The sequence below is a fragment of the Anas acuta genome, chromosome 9 (genome assembly GCF_963932015.1).
Source record: "Anas acuta chromosome 9, bAnaAcu1.1, whole genome shotgun sequence".
Taxonomy (NCBI): Eukaryota; Metazoa; Chordata; class Aves; order Anseriformes; family Anatidae; genus Anas; species Anas acuta.
This window is the reverse complement of record NC_088987.1, coordinates 3,614,697-3,628,809: the sequence shown is the minus strand read 5'-3', so window position 1 is coordinate 3,628,809 and position 14,113 is coordinate 3,614,697. Positions and strand designations below refer to the sequence as shown.

Below are 14,113 nucleotides of genomic sequence, written 5' to 3'. Positions count from 1 at the left end.
CTATGGCTCAAGGAAAAGAGAACTCAAATTGCTAGGAGACACTGCAAGTCCATGGTAGTAATTTCTTCACAGGCAGAATAAAAAAGGCAAATCTTGCAATGAGAGGCTGCAGTTATTTACACCGTCTGAGGAAGCTTCCACTTTCCCAGATATCAGCCATCAGCAAGACCATTTTAAATGTGTCACCTTCTACCATATGCTCCCTCAGGAAAATAATTCAAAGTATAATACATTAAAAAAATAAATAATTGCTTAACTTGGCATTTTGCAAAACATGGCATTTGTGAGAAGCTGGCACAACAATTGTCAAAGTGTCTGTATCAATACAAGGATGTAAAACAAACTCCCTGGCAGCAGCATGTACAGCTGTGTGTGCCCACTCCCTCCTGCCTCTTCCTACCATATAGTGCTTTTTTGGTCCGAACTGTTTGTGTGATTGGAGGGGGGGGTGTGAGATTGGAAATGTCTTATAAAAAAAGAAAAGACCTTTAAAATGCAGCTAATGCTTCTAAAAAATAATTCTTCACAAATTTGGCAGTTGCTTAAAAAAAAAAATAAAGAAATCAACAACCTGGCATGTGGAAATGTGGTACATGGACAGCTAATACTAATTAAAGTATCTCTGCTGTGCTTCATATCAGCCTGTTTTGTTGCAGCTGGGATACCAAGCAGATCTTGGAGGTCATTTTTATTGTGGACAGCCTACCCCAAAACATAAGTGTATGTTGTAAGTAATAGGGAGGTTTGCCTATCAGGGTAGGGATACTTTTTTGAAATAGCACTCTTTAGGAAGCTCAGGCCCTAAGTTCTTGTGAATTATGGGTAGTTTTCATAAGAAGGTCTCAGCTAATGAATTGCAAGGATTTTATTCAGCTTGAGAATTTTCTGATTTGCAGAGTTGGGTTCACCTGGGCTTCTAAGGATATCATCACTGTGTTGCAGGTCTTTAAAACAGAATAAATTAAAAGAAACAAAATTACGTGTAGGTTGCTTATGGCTGCAGAAGCAGTTGATATGCATTCCAATGTTAACTATAATGTTTATTTTAATATCATTTACTTGCCTATTTTGGGGTGTATTATACAGCTTGAAAATTCGTAGCAGGCATTTGAAAACTATTAGACATTATTACTTCCTTAAAATCATACACTTAAATCAGGTCACCCAGCTGTTTAGCATCTGATAACAAGATTAAAGGGATTGATTGGACTCTGGAAGTCTGCAAATACCTATTAATCTAGGAGACCTTGGAAGTTAATCAAAATGATATTTCTCTTCTGAATATGATATAAACAGTTGAAAATACATTTGTAATTTGCAATGGGTATTGTAGGCTCTAAGATACATTATTCTTGTTGAATATTAATCTTTTTAAGTGCTTACAGTAATTATTATAACTTTGCATAGTAGATAGTTAATTCTCCAAGTTTCTGCAATTTAGTATATTGGAACTGTCCATATTTTCATTAATTCCATCAATCAAACTTAACTCTCTTCCACCTCTAAGAAGTAATTATAATTATTTTTATGACCATATATATGCTAATGAAATAACTATTTCATGACATTTTAATTAATTCTCAAAATGCTTATGGACTCAACACTGACATTGTCTCAGAAGGACTAGCAAAGAAAAAATCAAATTATTCTTGTGGCTAACGGGAATAATGCAGGAAATATTGCCAAATACAATCAGAGCCACCTTATTTTGGTAATTTCCTTAGCTTCAAATTTTCCTTTGTTTAATTATGAAATTAAATTCAAGGTAGTTTAAATCTACATTTTGCAAAGATTTTTGTACACAGATACTTTAAAATCTTTAAGTTTTGTTTTCTTTTCTTGTTCGTTTGTTTCTCTCAACTTTGTCAGTAGGCTGGCTCCCATTCCCTGTCTTCACTGTTAGAGGAAGCTATGAAAATGGCAAGACACTTTTATGTAGATAAAGACAACACATTTTCTGCATTAAAATTGCAATTTGCAAAGGTATCCTAAGCTACTTTGATGCCCAGAGTAGAAACTGCCCATTGAATGTTACAGAACACTGCAAGTCAATAAAGCAAAGTGTGTTGAAAAATTAATTGGATATTCTTGAAAATAAAAAGGGTGGGAGGAAAACTTCCAAATTTTTTATTCAGTTTGAAAATTTTGCCTTGTTTCATTCCTGAAAATTCCGGCTATAAGCATACTCTAGAATAAGTGTTTGATATTTTAGGATTTTCACTGACCATCTAGTATTATGGGAGTCATTACAGTGTTGTCATATGAGGTGATTTACTGAGGAATGGGGCTTTTGGAGAACTGCAGAGTGATGTTAGTGGAGAAAAAATATGCTTGAGGTCTGTGGCCAGCAGAAAAGCCTGCACAAGCTTCGGTGATTAGGCTGCAGGTGGCACTTTCCATCATTTTGTAAATGACCCTCACAAGTGGGCTGACTCTGAACCACTCAGGGGATGGTCTCTAAAACCCCGTATCCCTCGCTTTGATCGCTCTGTGTGACAGCCATGGAGCTGGAAACTCTAGCCAGTCCTTTGCCTTAGGTCAGACTCTAACTCTTCAGATCTTTTGTTTTCATCTAGGCCTGAGCTTCTATCTTCTGCTCTGAATTCCTGCGGTCTCCCTCTGGCTGAGTCTCCCTCAGTGTCTGAGGAGAAATTTCTGTCTTAAACCCAGAGGAACTTCAGAGAGTACAGTGATTTGACAAATATTTACTTTCTAAAGGCAAACAAGGTTGAACATTAAAGATGTGAATTATGTGCCAGTATTGGCACAAACATTTTTGAAGGGAAGAATCTTGCAGAACTAACAATGTCATTTCTTTTTCTGCTCATCATTATCAGTTCTTTTGTCAGTGTGTGTTGTGTTCATTGGCCCTCTCCTGTCAAAAACAGTATTAAGGGCAAATGCACTGAGTTCAGCTATTTCTGGAGCACTGCATTTCTTGTTCTCATGCACAACAAACCTAAAAAATATTTCACATTTCTATCATCTGGAGGAGACATAGATACAAATACATGCAGAGCTTTGCAGATGCTTATTCCTCTAGGGGTCAGATTCTGGCTTTGCAGTGGTGGCACTTGTGGCAGACTTCTTTGGGGTCACGGACATAGTGACTAGGCTGGGTACCAACTGTACAAGCCTCATTCCTTCCCATGAAAATGTCTGCATAGTGAAGCATCTTTATTTCATCCTCTCTTTCAGCATGAATGACCCCTTCTGCAATTGCTTCGACAGAAATAAAATCTTGCTGTTGCAGCTGCCTCAGAGCCAGTGACTGCTAGGCCGAAGGAAATATAATAGCTGCTTTATAGGATGAAATCTTTATATCTCCAGCAGACTCAGATATGATGTGTTTGTTTGCTTTCCTCATCTGTGTAATACGAGGCTTACATGAGCTATTTTTGGTGTCACCTCAATATCAAGAGTTTGCCTTGTTTTCATCTGAGGATGACAGGCAGAAGTGCTACAGGTTGGAGCACATCTTGGTTATGTATGTCTTTTCCTTCTCTTCTTCATTTCTACTTTCCCCCTCCTTGCCTCATATAGTTTAACTGAAAGCAGTCTTTGAGCCTTTTCTATACACAGCTTTCAATGAAAGAATATCAGCATCTCTTTGGAAATGCTGTTCGCTTGTCTGATGAGTGAAATGAGTTTCATAGTACTGGATCCCGATCATGCTTTTTTTTTGCCAGTAATTAGTTCTAATCTAATGAAATTCCTGCAGGGATAGTTATATTAGAAGAAGACCTGAAGTCTGTGCCCAAATATATACCATTACACCACATCATAGCTCCTTCTCTGAAGTATTCAGCATATGATACTTTAGCCAAATTCCACTAAAAGTAAAAAGAAAAAATATATTATCAGTGGAATTTTATGGCTTCTATACATCAGAACTTATGATTTTGAATTTAGCCACTTTAAGGTATTATGGCAATCATATTATATATATATATATATAAATGTACTCCCTAAGTTTTCTTTAATTATATCCAAAAGTCATTGAGAAAGTCAGTTGGATAACATCTGATTTTGAAATAGGTATAAAGATAGAGCAGTGGATGCATTTTTTTATATTGTTTGTGTTTTGTTTTTTTTTTGTTTGTTTGTTTTTTGTTTTTAGGTACGGTGCTTTGGAAGGCATACTAGACTTTTACATTAGACTATAGAAGAATGTCCCATGCCACTGTATGCCAATTTCACCATGGGACCTGGATGAAGATAACTTGTACAGAATTAACCAAGGCTCTGTTGATAACTATTGAATATTCAAGCTTGTAAGATTTTTCTTTTTCTGGTTAATTTTCTCTGAGTGTATCAGTAATACTGAAGGTTTTGTGTTCTGCAGTTGGAGGAATGTGACTCCTCCAACTTAAAAAAGGAAAAAAAAGATGAAAAAGGGGAAAAAAGGAAAAGAGGAAAGTTACTGGGGTAAATGCTCAATAATTTGGTCAAGATTCATTTTACATGGATAGGCTTTCTTTGCTAAAGTACACTGAATGTGTTTGTAAGGACAGGGTGAGGAACAGTGCTCACTTCATGTACTATTTGATTGATAATTGCAGAGAGTGATTTGAAGTATTCCTCAAGCTCACTTGCAAGCTCAACTGTTTGAACACAAATGTTATTGTCAGTGCCAGTAGCTCAGAAGCAAGTCTCTCACTCCCTTGTAGTGCAGACAACGCTAAAGCATGCCAGTCTGTGGTTAAGTAGGCTAAAAATATAACTATTCTGTCTGTCTGCAGCTCTTTAAGTCTATACCCCAGCTGCATTCAGACTACCTGAGAGCACTTTCAAAGAGCCTCAAGCACATCCATATCATGGGACTTCCCCACAGTGCTTGAGGTTTGCAGTCCCCTGAACAAGAACTGAAAACCACTGCTGATGTCCCGGACACCAGCTCTCCCCTAGTGCCTCTGCTTCCCTTTCCTGCAGAGGCTGTGAACACAGAACACATGTCCTTAGATGCTGATGACTTAAAGCCATCTTAAAGTCATCCAAAGCACCAGCTGAGGGGGACTGGAAGTCTTTTATGGTACATGGAACATCCAGGAATTTTCCTTGGGGGCACCACAAAGAGAAGCAGTGTGAGCAGGGTGGAGTTTAGCCATGGTAACCCTAACCAAACTGTCTTCAATAATAACACCAATGATTTTATTCTGTTTTATACAGTGTCTGTTTTCTATTTTCTACTACTAAAATTCTGCTTTTTTGTTTTGTTTTGTTTTTCACAGAAAAATAATATTGAGGAATCACGGTAAGGATAAACACCTTTTTTCCACCTTTTTTTTTTTTTTTTTTTTTTTTTTCTGTAGTTCCTAATAGTTGTTTCTCTTATTAAAAAGAATTGAGAAAAAGGTATTGTTAAATTTTAATTTGATTGATACATGAATATTTGATGATGGAAGTAGAGAAAAAAAAATCAACATCTTTTCAGGTAAACATTTTGCATGGGATTATCTTTCTTAACATAGTTTATATTTAAGCAGGAGACAGTATTCCTGTGTTTTGATCCAGAGTCATGTCAAAGCTGCTGCGCTATGAGCCCCCACTTAAGTCACTTAGGTCAACTCCTATGTAATTATAGAAAGGTGGAAATGCTGGTGGAAAAGAAGAGTTTGGAGAAGTAGGCTTTGCTGTATCTCCAGTGCCAGAGCTAGAAGTAAAATCAAGCCATGACTGTTGCATCTCCTAAACTAATGTTTTGTCTTTCTTCATTTCCTACCACTCCCCCCCCTCCCCTCCGAGGCAGTGACAGGGTGAGTATGGCAATGCAGACTGGATGTTGGGACCATGGCAAATTTAAGACCAATGGCCTCAAAAAACAAACTTTTTTGTATACTGATTTAAAATACGTTACATTCAAAAATCATTACTTTCTTGAAAAATGTCTCATCTTAAAAATGTAAATGAATGTTTTAATGGAAGGAAATGTTACTTCTAATGTACCGTATGAAATCCTGCTTCCTGAAAATGAAACTGCGTATTGATGTGATGGAGACTTTGAAAACAAAAACAACAAAAAAAGTGATATACAGACAGATGATATTTAATTGATTTGAATAGAAGGTAGGTTTACATCTTGTAAAATTATGTAAATTTCTGCCTAAATTCCATACTACTGTGTAGTATACAAAGAAGCATATTAAAATCTACTAGAAAGTGACAAGATTAAGCATGTACAATAAATAATATCAATGTGATAGAGTAACTGATGCTGAAACTGCAGGGATATGTGCACAGTATTATAATTAAATTTCTGAGATTTGCAATGCAGGTGGTAAATGCTGTCATTGGACTCAGCATGCTACAGAAAGCTGCTAAAATTCATAGACACAACTGTTTATAATTAGAAAACACTGCCCTTCTAAATCTAATCACGTGTTCAAAAATTTGGGCAGTAACTGTAGAAATAAATTGGTATTTCTCAGTCATAGTTTGATTTCTCAGACTGTTAAATGGTAAAACTGAAGTGTTGCTCTACAAGGTGTCTCAGAGCTTGATTTCCTTTAAGCCAGCCCTCACTGTACTGTGTTATATTAGAAGCGTGAATTTAAATTTCAGTTCAGAATTGAATGTTCTAGTGGAAACACTATTAGGTATACGTGTTTTTGTGTCAGTTCACACTTTTCCAACTGCCTCATCCCATGGTTTTAAAACTGCAATCCAATGCAAGAGATTAAGTCAAATTAATAATTGTTTCCAGAACTGAATTCTAGGCTAGAATGAGTTTACTTTTGATTTTGTTCCTATGACCTGATCCTGCAATCCCAATGCAAGAAGAAACATTTATGTTTGAACTTGTGCCAAACCTCACTACTAAAATTTTTTTCTTTCTGCTTGCCTCCTCATTTCTTCTGTAACATTAAGGAAAAATTAAAATATTTTTACCTTGCCAACATGTTGTTTTCCTCTTTTTCATAATGCAAAAAAAAAAAATAAAAAACAACAACAACAAAAAACCACAAACAATGTTGCTTCAATTCCTTCAAATGGGAAGGATTATTTTTATTTAGAAGGCTTTTTAAACATATATTTTCTTGACTACTTATAAATCTTTATCATCATGAAACTCCAATACAATCAAATAAGAACAGTTGAAACGGTTCAAGGGAAAAAATATGGCTCTCCAGCAACCTCAGTAGCTTTAACGATCTGGTAAAAGACCAAACAAACAGATATAATTATCATAAAAAAGCTATTGCATACCTCATCCCATCTGATTTGTTTATGGGATAAAAATTGAAGTACTTATAACTATTGGAGGTTTTCTCTGCCTTCAGATGCTACCCTTTCCTACTGAGCTCATTGCAGCCATTAAGGCTGCCCTGAGAAGGCCTCGGATAATGAAATCCATACTTCTCTCTTACTGGAGCAAATTGGCTTAGTCCACTGATTTACTGGCTGTGCTGTACTGTCTGATGACACCAGTATTTGAGTATGCATCTGCGTTGCAGGTATCTCGCTGTTCCTCACCATAACGTTCAAGTCCCTTAAAGTCTGTGGTGAAGAAGTATTCTGGATTTCGTATGGGAATAATGTAGTTTCTGGTCCTTTCCCCTATTCAATGTAAACAATACACCTTGGTGGAGAAAAAAAAAAAAAAAAAAAAGAAAAGCAGCTTGTGAGTTTTTAGAGATTTGTAATGTATTTTCTGTTTTCTTTTAGGTCCATAAGTTTCAGAAGATCAGATTAGATCTGAATTTGTTCTTCAGCTGAACACAGCAACCTGGAGAGATCTCATGCTTACCGAAGGTCACTGATGCTTGAAGATCTCTTCAAACAAGAACAAAGTTATTCATCTGTAGGTCTGCTATTGCCTCTGGATCCAACCCTAGAGAGCAGGGCTAGGTACGGGCAAGGGGTCTTGGCCTGCCCGTCAGCAAGTGGCAGCGGGGGACACTTCTTGTACTTCTGCAGTCTGCTGTTCAAAGAAAGGTTTTGTTTTCATAGCCTGTGCTGCCATGTGTATCACAGTTAAGGCTCTTCCCCTAACCGCGACCTGTAAGCATTTTTGTACTACTGAAAAGTAGCTCTTAAAATATATTCTTGAGTACTAATTGGTGTTTCCACTAAATTTGCCTTTCTCCAGTATGTACATGTTATATAGCAAAGTCAAAGTGTGCTTGTGGGGTAGACTTGACTTATGACTAGATGTTTATTTCTGTTTTAATGATTGTGGTAACTGTTTTGAGGTGATTTTTATTTTCTTTTTTATTTATTTATTTATTTTTTACTTTTATTTTTATAAACCTTTGGCAAGCCTTTAAGGCAAAGTACTTTGTACTCAGTCTTTATTTATGCTGCGTATATGTTGACTCAGACAGGTGCTTTTATATGGCAGGTTTCTTTCTGGTAGTGCAATTGATATGGCAATTAAATAAATTCTCACATAAAATTCACTAGGAGCAATTGATATGTCATGGAACAATGAACTAAAGGTTGGGAATTTTTCCTTGCTTGTATTTCTCCCTCTAATCCCAGTTTTAACAATTCTTATTCCCCCCCTCCAAAGACTGCACTTCATTTCAATCTGTGTGTGTGCTCAAGCTGGGGTTGAATGACCCTAACAAAGCAAAGAGGGAAGAAAAGCCAGGAAGTGGCAACCCCTGTAAGCCTGAAGGGCCTGGTGTTTTTTACTGCCCCAGGTGGAATCCTGGCATAAATAAAAATCCCGTACTGTGTGCACCCTGTCTGCAGCCTTTTTGCAGAATTTATTGCGAAGCAAACCCTAGGAGGGTGCACTAATGAAGTAGCATTTGCTGCTACTAAATTTAGTAAAAAATCAACAATCTCTGCATTGCATCAGTGAATTAAAGACAGAATACTCAAGAGAAATATGAACTGCTCCTGTAAGTGAGAGCATATGGCATGTATATTGGTTTAATATATGTAAAACGTTATAAGTAAATATAATGCGGAATTGTCAGTTTGGGAGACAAATAGATGGTCTCAGTTACCTGAGATCATATATACCTGCCCAAGGAGACTGACACACACTTGCTCAAAGACACTGTAGAAGACCATAATGGTGAGGAAGCCATAGCTCCCTTCCACAAACAGGAAAAAAAACAGAAGGGAAACAGAATCTTGGAGACCCTAATATGGGCAATGTCAACGAATGGTTGTAAACCTCAGAATTTATTGCTTCATATATGAAAATGGAAACTTTTTTATAATGCGATAAAAACAAAACAAACAAAAAACCAACACCTTATCTCCTTGGTGAGATTGAATCTCTTTTTCTCTGTGATATTTTTGTTACAAATTACTTTGAAATTTGACTGCCATAGACAATTGCAATTTGACAGCCAGAGGCACTGGACATCCACCTGTTTCTCCCATGCTGTAAAACCAAGAATTGAGCTTTTGCATTACTCAGGTAACATGCATAGCCAGATCTCCACCTTTGAGTACTCAAATATGTGCTATAGAGAAGCTGAGTTTTCTTTTTTCATTTTCTTTTTCTCTGTCCCCATTCCTTTCTGTCTCTGCTCTCCTGAAAAGCAGTGTCCTTTTCTCCTTTTAGTAAGTTTAAGAAGAAATGAGTGAAGTAAGAAAGTAAGTGAAGCAGAACAAGGAAAATGTAGGGGGGGGGGAGCTCTTCAGAGGGATGAGTGCTTGTTTATTATTAGCAAAACAGCTGCAGAGACCCTACAGTAGAGGACAATAAATGAGATTATGAACAGACTTTGCATAAAAAAAATAATCAGTGGAAGCTTGAGAACAGTGAATCAAAAAGTTATTTACATCCCACAAGGTTGTTGCCAACTCCCTGGCACCCACAGGTGGGTTTTCATTTTTTGCAGTCCTGCTGAAAGGCCAGTGGGAAGCAGGTTTCCATTTGCACCATGCACTGTACAAACATAATCTCACTGAAGAATGTAAAGTAAAAATAGACAAGATAATATCTGACGTTTTCCAGATCACAAGTGGCAGAAGATATTACTGCTATGGTTTAAAGCACCACAGTTTGTCAGCTTCTTTGGGTGAAGTGAGCAGGGTTTTAGCTATACAGAAGAAAAAAGGTAAGAAAGGGCACTAACAGTGTGGCAGGGTGAGAGAAGAGGGAGAAAAGGTGTTAGATAAGGTGAGGATGGACTTTCTTGCTTTTGGTTTTTAGAATAAGAGAGGAAATAGGGAGCTGAGAGAGAGATCCGTGTAATCTGTTCACAGCAATGTGAAACTGGGTTGGTGGCAGTGTTCGTAGCTGACTGGAAGAGGAGGAGATGTATTTACCAAAACTGAATGAAAACAGAAGAGAAAAACAGTAACATTGGGAAATTAACATTTTACTGTGTTTGGTATTTGTGAATCTACCCACATTAACACATTTTATCATATCCTAGTCTCACATTCAAGTTTCACTGCCTTAAGGAGCACAATTTCAGATTTTGCTTTCTTTATTTGTTGTGAAATATTTCAGTTGGAAGATAAAATGCTACTCTGGGTCCAAACTTTATGTGATGGTTGTTGTGTTGACGCTCAGGACTGGGAGATAAACAGAACTGAGAGGATGAAGTGCTACAGATTGAGCTAGAAAGTGTGTACTATGGCAGGTTTCCAGACTCTAAATTGATTACAAAGGTTATGGTTGTTTGATTAAGTACAGGAATGGCTATTGAGATATTAATTTTATTTTTTTCTGCTGTGATTCACTCAATAACACCTTACACGGTATTATTATTTGTTGGATACACATGTGCATACTCTGTAAATACACAGAGCAGAGACTGTTGAACAGATAGAACAATGAAAAAGGTTGAACGAGGAAATAAGAATTAAAAGTTAGGAACTGAGTCAGGCCACTTATGTCAGGCTTTGTCCTAGGAAGATCTTCACAGCATAGCTGTAGAGTACAAGACCACTGCAAATCTTTTCTACGTGCAATCATGTCAGATGGATTAAAAAAAAAATAAAATGTTTTCTCTCCTTCATATTTAAAAGAGGAAACTAAAAGATTTCATTTTGGTTAAAATGTTTCATCTTGTGGTCTGAAATACTTTGCTTTGTTAGTCTTAAAGATGGAGCAAAATAATGGAGCAAAATAATTTCTTCGTGCCTGTGTAGAGAACTGGGATTTAGTGGTGTGCTTGGTCTATATTAAGGTATGAGAATTTCATGTTATCTGGGTTTTATGGGCATTTTTATTTTCTGGGAGTGTGGTTTTTTTTTTCTTTTTTTTTTTTTTCTGACTTGTCAGATATACCTAAAGTGCTAGGTCAGTAACCTTCCAATTGTTTCAGAGAAGCAAAGGATTAGGATATAACAATAATAATCCTGTAAAGATCTGTGAAGAAATGGGAAAAAAAAATGACTTGAGATGTTTGGACAAATGGAAAAATTAAATTAAACAACATCAAGAATTACTTCAACACCTGAACTCTGTTTCTGGACTTTGGGCAAAAATCCTAGAGGGCCAGTGTAAGCCACCCTTAGGTGAGATACACTTGTGTGCTTAGCTGACCATCTAACATTCCTTATCAGTGAAAACATGATTTTCCTGGAATTCAAAGGAGTTTTGCAATCATTTTCCTTGGGGAGTCAGTATTCCATCTTTTCACTTCAGAAATATTCATTAGTTTTCATAATGTCTGGCAGCAACTTTCCTGTCTTCAGGATGTGGAGAAAAGAGGGTTAGTGATCACAGAAGATAAATACAGACAGTAATGATTAGTGAAAATGATTGATAAATGGGGTTGGGAATGGGAACCAATTTGAGACACTAAAAGGCAGAAACAAGTGTTTAAATTTAGAATTCTGTCCTCAAAAAGTCCCTGCCTGTCAAATATGCGGAAATAAATTATGAAAATCTTGGCATTTGATATTTCACAACGACAACTATGACATTCATGAGATGTATGCTGCTAAGTCATTGCCCACGGCAGGTTTATACAGTGTGTACAGCTTCTCTGGGTGATGGGCAGTGCACTTGAATATATTTTGGGGACGACAGAGTACACTGACGGGTCCAGTCTGTTTCCTAAGATGAGCTGAAATCTTGCAGTTTACATCATGTAGCACCGAGGTCCACCTTCTACACCGCACACTGAGTGCCAGTTTTGTCACCCACATAGATATGGACAAAATAATGTTAGGTAATTGAATATTTATCTCAGAAGTTCAACACTTTAAAGTCAAAAGTTTACAAAGTACACTCTTAAAAACTGGATCATGGCATCATTGACAGAACTACTGATTTCAGTGGAACTGCATTTCTTCCACAGGCTCCTCAGCTGTTCCTTCCATGCTTAATTTTTAGAGAATGCATAAAATTCTGCATTTTCTCCTGTATATTTTTACTTTTTGTAATTACTAGTGAAACAACAAGAGGAAAAGCTGCCTATTGATGAGCAGCTGATGGTCCATCTCGTCAGGCTAACCATTTTCTTTTCTTATTTCCTGTACTTCTCTGTCTACACCTGCCTCCTATTTTTGGTGTAGAACAAAATCTTTTCCTCCTATTTGAACGGCACCTAGCACAATTGATTCCTTTACCTAGAGAAGAGTGTCTAGTTGCTGTGATAATGGAAAAATTAAAGCTTAATCACATTTGCACGCAGAAGTAGGGAATAATACAAAAATATTCCTTTAACGAGATTAATATATATATGTATATATCTGTGTGTGATCTTTCATCAAGGCGTATGAATTTGGAAACTGTTAATGAGCTAAAATAGTATAATATTTTATAAGAGGGATTTTTTCTCTCATTATTTTATAGAAGAAAATAACTTACATTCAAATGTCCTAATATAATATTACATGGAACTTGTATTTATTTTTTGAGTTACAATATTTAAACATCAAGCATCCCCTAAAGAAATAAATTATTCATTATAATTATAAAATGTAATTTAAAAAAATATATATATCATGTATTGGTGGCCAAGCAGCATATTCAGTGAGAATGTTTCTTCTTTTCTACAATAGCTGTGTACTTTGAGATAATGTTCTAATTAACCTAATTGCAGCCATTGTATTGAACTGTAGGTTGAGATCCAAAGTGTCATGGCAACTAGCAGAAAAGCTCTGCAAGTCTCTGCTTTCTCAGTATAGTCTCAAAAATAGCTCTTTATTATAGGAAATAAGGAGGTAAATCCTCTTAACAAGATAAAGCTTAAACCAAGAAAGAATTTTCCCCTTTGCACTTGATGGTAAAGCATAAATTAAGCATTTCTGCTTCAATTTAATTAGCATAAGCCATCATAATAATGTACCCCATAAGTGTTTGCTTTTCCCATCTAGAGCAAACCTCCAGTGCTCAGGAGATTTACTGTAAATCATTGAATATTAATTTCTTGGATTTTATTGAAGAACATTTTACACAGTCAGCTTAGGAGAGAGAACAATCATTTTCTTTCCCTTGCAGGAAAGATCTTATTTAATACTGTGATAATAACTTTAAGGAACTCCATGAAATGCTGCTCCAGTTTTATGATCTTGCTAAACTCTAGAGACAGCAGGAAGTGGAAATTTTGACTAATAGGAAGTGTATATTTTAAATATGTCTGACTTAAATGCCTGATAGCATTATGTCTCTGTGCACTTGCAACTCATGTAATCTTTCATTTCATTAACAATTGTAATGCTAATTAGAAAATTGATTCTCAGTTTAATTCACAGAAGTATATGATTCTATACAGGCTGAATAATGATTACAAAATTGCCATAAAGTCAGAAGAGTACATGAATAAAGATCACAAGATGAGCCTAGTGAATTATATACATATATAACGTAATAGATTGGAGTCTTCTTACTTATTGGTGCTTGGTAATATAATCAAACAAAGCAATAATGTTTACTCTGTCTTGTTTTTCATAAATTAATAATCTTGTCTAATACACAGAGCTTTTCCTCCACATTTGCTTTTTTGTTTTATTTTGATTTTCATGAGAGAACTAAAGTTCATGTGTATTGGGTTTTATTTCAATGAGATACTTATGTCTGTGTTTTTGGGAGCTCTCAAAATATTGCTCCATCTAATCATAATTTCATGAGACTTTTATATTCTCTATCATTAACTAGCTGATTTTGGAAACAAATATTTATGACTTTTGTTTGTTTTTCATATGTTTGCCTGGGAAATAGGGCAGCTGGGAGTAGCCTGCTGCC

General features: G+C 36.2%; 1 long non-coding RNA gene across 1 annotated transcript; it reads left to right on the top strand.

The window, feature by feature from the left end:
* Positions 1-4,089: 4,089 nt before the first annotated feature.
* On the top strand, positions 4,090-14,045 carry LOC137861221 (uncharacterized). The gene is made up of 3 exons (XR_011099479.1): positions 4,090-4,274; positions 5,232-5,254; positions 7,666-14,045. It is a non-coding gene; the product is annotated as an uncharacterized lncRNA (long non-coding RNA).
* Positions 14,046-14,113: the final 68 nt, after the last annotated feature.